Raw genomic sequence first — 7,067 nt, forward strand, 5'->3', positions numbered from 1 at the left:
AGGACATCAGAAGAACGGGCCTCTTTCATAGCCGGGGCTGAGATGTTACACCACGCTGTGGAGCGCCGACAATGGGAGACCCAAATCCCATAATGAGTTCTAATGCGGAGTAATGACACATCTTTGACTCGCCAACGCAGCGTTTCAGGGGGCGAAATGGTCCTGTGGCCAATTTTACTTTTTCTTCATCAATTTTGGGGTTATTCCGCGCTTAGATGGTTTGAAGGTTCAAACGTCGAGGCGGGCCGACGCGCCGTCACCCCAAAGCCCGGCCCCGCCCGCGCCCCAAAGCCCGGCCCCGCCCGCGCCCTCTGTCCCTCAGTGTCCCCCACTTTGTGGACAGGGGATCTGCCTTTCTCGACGCGGAGCACAGACTTATAATACGTTGGCCAGGGATCAAAGGTATCAGGAACATGAAGAGCAACGTCGTCTGAGAGGAATTCATGAGGAGCATCAAAGGAGGATGATAATGCCTCATAGGAGGAGATTTGCAGATTGTATCTGTATAGATTATAGATTATGGCTATTGTACCCATCTGTTTGTTTATGGAGTTTACAACCGTGAAAAAATTATAACTGCCAAAATACCATCACTATATTAGCATGATTATCATATTATATAACATTACCGTTACTTAAAAATGGAACAAATCTCCTCATCTGTTCATTGTTTCAAGCTTGTTATGTCACAGTGGCCCCTGAGCCTGATGCATTGTGGGAAAAATGAATTACGTCTCACTCTCGCTCTCCTCCTCTCTCCCTCTTCCTCTCTCTCTGAAAGTCTATCAGGTTGATCAGGTTGAAACCAGTTTGGGGAGGGGGAAGGTGTGTGTTGTTTGGGGGGGTGGGGGTGTGGAGCAGTGGAAGTTAAAGGACAGGTGGGTTTGTGGAGTGGCTGCAATGACACATTCGTTCCAGAAAATCCTCCTTTCTCACACTGGGAGGAAAAGCAATGGCCCATGTGATGTGTCACCTGAGAAACAGCTCCAGGTTCTTAGAGGGGGGTCAGGGGGAAGAGAGATGAGTTACCTGGCCGTTCACACCCAACTCTGGACCCGGCCTGGCACGCAACCGAGGCACTCCTCCACACTGACCCATGTCTCCTCCTTCACACCTCAGTTTGCAAAGACTGAAGTGTGTTTGTTTGTCCCAGAGGGGTAAAAATGACAAACCGATGAAACTTTGAACTGAGAGATGAAAAACATCTGTTTTTGCCTGACTCCCAGGTATGTGTGTTTGTTTATGAGTGTGTTAAAGGTGTGTGTCTGTGTGTGTGTGTGAGAGAGAGAGCGAGAGCGAGAGAGAGAGAGAGAGTGTGTGTGTGTGAGTGTGTGTCTTGGTGCTTCTGCCTATTGCTTCAGTGTCTTTTACAAATGCTTTAACTATTCACAGGCCCCTCCTCAGACACCAGCTGATGAGTACTACACAGCAAACACACACCAGACCCAAAGCAGGGAGGAGAAGGAATCACAGCAGCGTCAGAAACAACAACGTATCCGTCTCTGATCAGGCCACTAACTAGCAAATAATCCAGATATAATTGCAGAAATCTTTGTACGGATGCCAAATAGCCAACAGCTACAGAGTGAAGAGAGGGATGTTGCCTAGACAATAGCGAAGAAATGTTTTCTTCAGAGGCTGGGATCAAACCCATCTTCCTTTCACCCCTTGTATGTTTGCTCCCCAACACAAAATAGAGAAATATCAAAGACAAATTATTTCCATAAAATCCAGTCCTATGATGGCATGGAAACCTAATGCAAACCATGATCTGATTAGTCAAATCCCAAACTTTGCATCAGCTAAAGTAAGGTTGGATTGTTCAAATTAATTTTGCTTTCCTCTATTTCAATTTCCATTGGTACGGATTTCCCCACCATTCCATGTAGCAGTAAATGAGCCAAGGCAAGACGTAATCTATAACAGTGCCATAAGGTAACTCTGGATAACCTTCCAGTGTTAAAGAGCTGTGAATTACAGAGAATGAAAAGATGATGTCGTGTGTGTGTGTGTGTGTGTGTGTGTGTGTGTGTGTGTGTGTGGTGTGTGTGTGTGTGTGTGTGTGTGTGTGTGTGTGTGTGTGTGTGTGTGTGTGTGTGTGTGTGTGTGTGTCCATACACAAGTTTGCAGTGTAAAAGTCCTGTGGAAAAGAGTCAAACAGTGTTTCAATACGTACACCCAGTCTGATGCAGCCAAATCACGACCACTTATGCTGAAATGGATCTCGTAAACTTTTGTCCAATTACATCTCAGTTTGGCGTCTGCGGTAGCAAATCAGGAGAGCAGGAATCTAAATTAAACAAATCAAAATGCATTCAATTTCGAAGAAAATCCTAGCGCCCCTGTTTCTACAGGCATCTCACTGTGTGGCACATCTCATAAATTGTGGCTTTGTCGAGAAACTTGTTAAATTGACATCCTTCTCAGTACCTACATTAATGGCCGATGTAAAATGGCAGCCATCTCTGGTGGCAAGAACCGCCCAATGAGCTAACCAGCATTTTCTTAGCATTAGAGAGTCGATTTCTCCTTGTTGTGTATTTAGTTCATTATTTTTTATCCAACTGATGAATAATCTTTTTTAATTTCCCCAAAGAATTGCTCCCATTATATGACTCAGTATTAATAGCAGACTTCTCCTGGTCCCCACTGGAAGGCTTCTGTTCCTTCTCAAGGCTTCTCTCCTTTTGGTTCAGGGGAGTTTTTCCATTCAGAGGTCTTAGGGTTCGGGGGGTGTTGTATAATGTTGGCCTTCAAAGCCTGTGAAGACCATTACTGTGATTAAGGGTTTACATGCGAGTCAATTCGATTATACTAGACTGGCTGCAGCCGATGACATAAAAAAAGAGCACGTCAAGTTCAACCACTGATGAGTTAGAGTGACGAGATGCATCAAAAGAAAAGTTTGCTTATTAGCATCTTAACATTGGTATTATCGTGGGCTTCAACAACCTTGCTTTTCAGCATATGGAGAAAAAACCGGAATTCCCTGCATCTGTTTTAAACTTGCAGCGCTGTTGAAAAAACATTTCTCCAAGCGCATCCCACCCCTGGAGATAGACAAGCACATGCAAAGACCAACACACACACACACACACACACAAAGACCCACACACACAAGGCACCAAAAATACAGGAAGTATGGGGAAAGACACACCCACATGCATGTGTATGCACATGCAGCCAGACACACACACACACACACACACACACACACACACACACACACACACACACACACACACACACACACACACACACACACACACACACACACACACACACACACACACACACACACACCGCCCACACATTGATGAGTATAATTGAAAGTTGGGTGAATTAAAGGGTAGGGCCACTTTCATGATGCATAATCATTGTTACAAAAAGATCTTGAAAAAACAAACATGAATGACTTCAAGCCTGTAAAGGGCGAAGATCAAAGTTGGAATAAATGGCTGGAGATTTAGAAAATACAAAAGGGGGTGTTAACGAGAGATATTCCATCTATAAGAACGTCTCGTATATGTCCCATCTCTCTTGCCCTCTTTCTCTTCCTCCCGATTTGCCTTCATCTCTCACCAATGTGTGGCCCTTGGACGCAGAGCATATGTGGAGAGAGAGAGAGAGAGAGAGAGAGAGAGAGAGAGAGAGAGAGAGAGAGAGGCTGGAGCCAGGAGCGTCTGCTAAGCTGTGGTGGTGCTCCAGGCTGTAACAGGATCTCATAATGAGCAGGGCCCCCCGCCGGGCGACTCTTCCTGTCTCTGCCGGGGACACAACACTACCTGAGGGTCGGTCTCTCTCTCTCTCTCTCTCTCTCTCTCTCTCTCTCTCTCTCTCTCTCTCTCTCTCTCTCTCTCTCTCTCTCTCTCTCTCTCTCTCTCTCTCTCTCTCTCTCGTTTGTTGTTGTTCAATGGAAAATAAAACCAACAACAACCCACTTCAGGGGGCTGCTGTTGATGTGTGACATCCTCCATTGTCTCAGGCACCAGGCAGTAACCCCACCCGACCACCAACCGAGTCCCTCAGTGTCCCTTCACTGGAGGGCCCGGCACCAAGCCTGTCAACATTGACCACGCCCTTATTGTTAAACCGCCCCCACACACACACACACACACACACACACACACACACACACACACACACACACACACACACACACACACACACACACACACACACACACACACACACACACACACACACACACAGGCCATCCTCTTTGCTGGCAGAGAGCTGTGACACGGTGATGGGGAGATGCGGTGTGGTGCAAGGCCACATGCACACTAATACGTTTACGATTTAAGACGCATTACTTCTGACACATTTACGCCTCGCATCCGCACTACCACCGGTGTTTTAGAACCCCTAAAACTGAGGCTTTTAAAAATGCTGCGGGGGTCCCGTGGGGGGGGGGGGGTTTAGGAGAACGGTGAAGCAGACACGCGTTTGCTTCCTGATTGGGTCTTATCAGGCACAACGTGTCCTTCCCTGATTGTTCACACCCGTATCGGGTGACACTCGGGAAGAACACAAACCTTGACTACCAGTGGTTCATTCAACCCCCAGGGATTCAGCCCCTTGTCTTCAGAACAAACTTAAAGAAGGTTGTTCTTTTCAAGACCCTCACCCTTCAAACAAAAACGTATTACTGTGGCTGTAGCCAAGGCAGGTAAGAGGCGGCCATGCCTACCGGTGAAAGTTTGGTAAGTGCTTTATGCAAATAAGTGAGTGCTACGTATTAGTGCCTTGAAGTCAGAAATGTTGGGCAGCACTGGAGATTAAGCGCAGGAAAACCCGTCTGGTGACCCGCTCGTGGCTACAATACCGCCTCTTCCTCCCCTCCTGGCAGACGACGGGATGGAGCCCACAACCCTACGAGGCAATCCCTGCTCCCTTCTCCTGAACCACCGCAACACCATCGATGTTGAACCCAGATACTCGTATTCTGTAAAACATCCCATGATTTGATTAAAAACTGGGAGATTGTGTTGCGGCCGTGGTTTTCCTTTTCCCTTGCTTGGGTCGTGGGAAAACTTTCCGCACAGCCTGCGCCATTGGCTGGCTTGTAAATCGAATTAATTAGAGATGAGTTGGGAGCTCTCATTACGATTGCAACCACTGCTACCATTGCACCAGAGTTCCGGAATAAGGGCCATGAAAGCCTGGCAGGTTTTAAAGGAGAGGGATTATTAGGGAAAAGGGGATTGGGAACACGATCTTTGGACTCACATCGCTAAGTTATTGAATAAGTGACATATTGTGTGTTCAGCCTGTTTAATGAGTTTTATTGCCACGGGAAGGAAATCACTAATACTGTTTTGACATGGCATGGCATTAGTTTTGACCGTTGTTTGGGTTTAGTTTCTATCGTACGTATCTCTATACCTTACTAGACATGACTAAATACCCAAGGTTCCCCGTCGGTACAGTAAAGTGCAGGTCTGCACCGAAGACGCACACTTTACAGGAGAACCCTGTTTTACTATGGAGGGCCTCCACCGAGGTAGCCCTGCCTGTCAACTTGTCAGCGATAATCACAGGTCTCCCGGTTCCATGTTTGCTGCTTTGTAGGGCCTCTGCCAAACCCCAATCAGCTCTCTCTCTCTCTCTCTCTCTCTCTCTCTCTCTCTCTCTCTCTCTCTCTCTCTCTCTCTCTCTCTCTCTCTCTCTCTCTCTCTCTCTCTCTCTCTCTCTCTCTCTCTCTCTCTCTCTCTCTCTCTCTCTGTGTGTCGGCTACTCGCTCGTCCCCTGTCCTGCTGAGCTGGAGTTGATTCATTATGCGCCTGACACATGGAAACACTGACATAACATTGAAGCAGCAGTCCAGACAGAAAAGGAATAATAAACGCCACCCGTGCTACTCACACACACACACACACACACACACACACACACACACACACACACACACACACACACACACACACACACACACACACACACACACACACACACACACAATGACAAGGAAAGGGAAATGCAATATCCACACACACATGCATAAACACAGAGGACTGCACGCTCCATTTACATTACAGGTATTCTACCAGGGACTGGGATCAAGTGATAGTACGATATACACACATGCACACACATAAGAAACCAGGGAATTTAAGAGGGCTACATGGTGTTGGATCTCCACAGGAATGACATCACACGCATGGACTGCAAGAAAAACAGGGCAAGGGACGATGAAAAATTCCTGGACACTGCTGTGAGAACGGAAAGGCCCGGCCAATGATAGACTGTGTGTGTGGGTGTGTGCGGTTTGTGCGCGTGTGGGTGTGTGTGTATAGGCCGACTTGATTTCTTGTTTTCAACTTTTCACTAATGCTTGAAAACAAAAACTTTTCCTGTTGACGTCGGATTGGAAATTTCCAGCCCATGTGGAAGTATTGCAAAGCAAGGAAAGTCGCAAGCCTTAATATGACCTGGGAATGGGTTCTTCTTGCCCTGGGAATGGGTTGGTTCTTCTTGCTTTTTTTTTTCACGCACAGATAGGACTTGTGAGTGTGGGCATGCATCTGCGCATGAACACACTGACGTCGGGTGTATTGTTCTGCCTGTAGACCTGGCCTCCATGGTTTGGAGGGACAGAAAACACCAAACCAGAACAAGGCTGATATGAAACGATCCACACGGTTAACCACCACGGAAATCATCCACTTTAATAAGCATGAGAACACGCCAATGTTTGATAAAAGCTCATCTAAACCTGTGATCCAAACCAGAAAGGACGTGGCATCTCTGACCTTTTGTTGTAACGTGTTCCAAAAGTGAATATGGATCCCTTGGGTGCAACTGAATCCAAGCCTCTTTTTTATGCCGGCCACATATCCATTAAGTACGAGTCAGTCCTCCCTGGTATTGTAACGTCGGACAGTTTTAATAAGCAGAGGCCTTCGAAGCTTGTGGGTGTGCGTTCCGCGTCCCTGGGCTGCGGTGCCAACAGAGACAGTTTACGATGACGGCATGGTGCCGGCCGGGACGATCCCACGTATGAGAGACGACCCTGGTGCCGCTTTATGGTGTGATTAATGACATCATCAAGCTGGCGACAACCG

Source organism: Gadus macrocephalus, chromosome 23 (assembly GCF_031168955.1).
Source record: "Gadus macrocephalus chromosome 23, ASM3116895v1".
In the NCBI taxonomy this organism is placed as follows: Eukaryota; Metazoa; Chordata; class Actinopteri; order Gadiformes; family Gadidae; genus Gadus; species Gadus macrocephalus.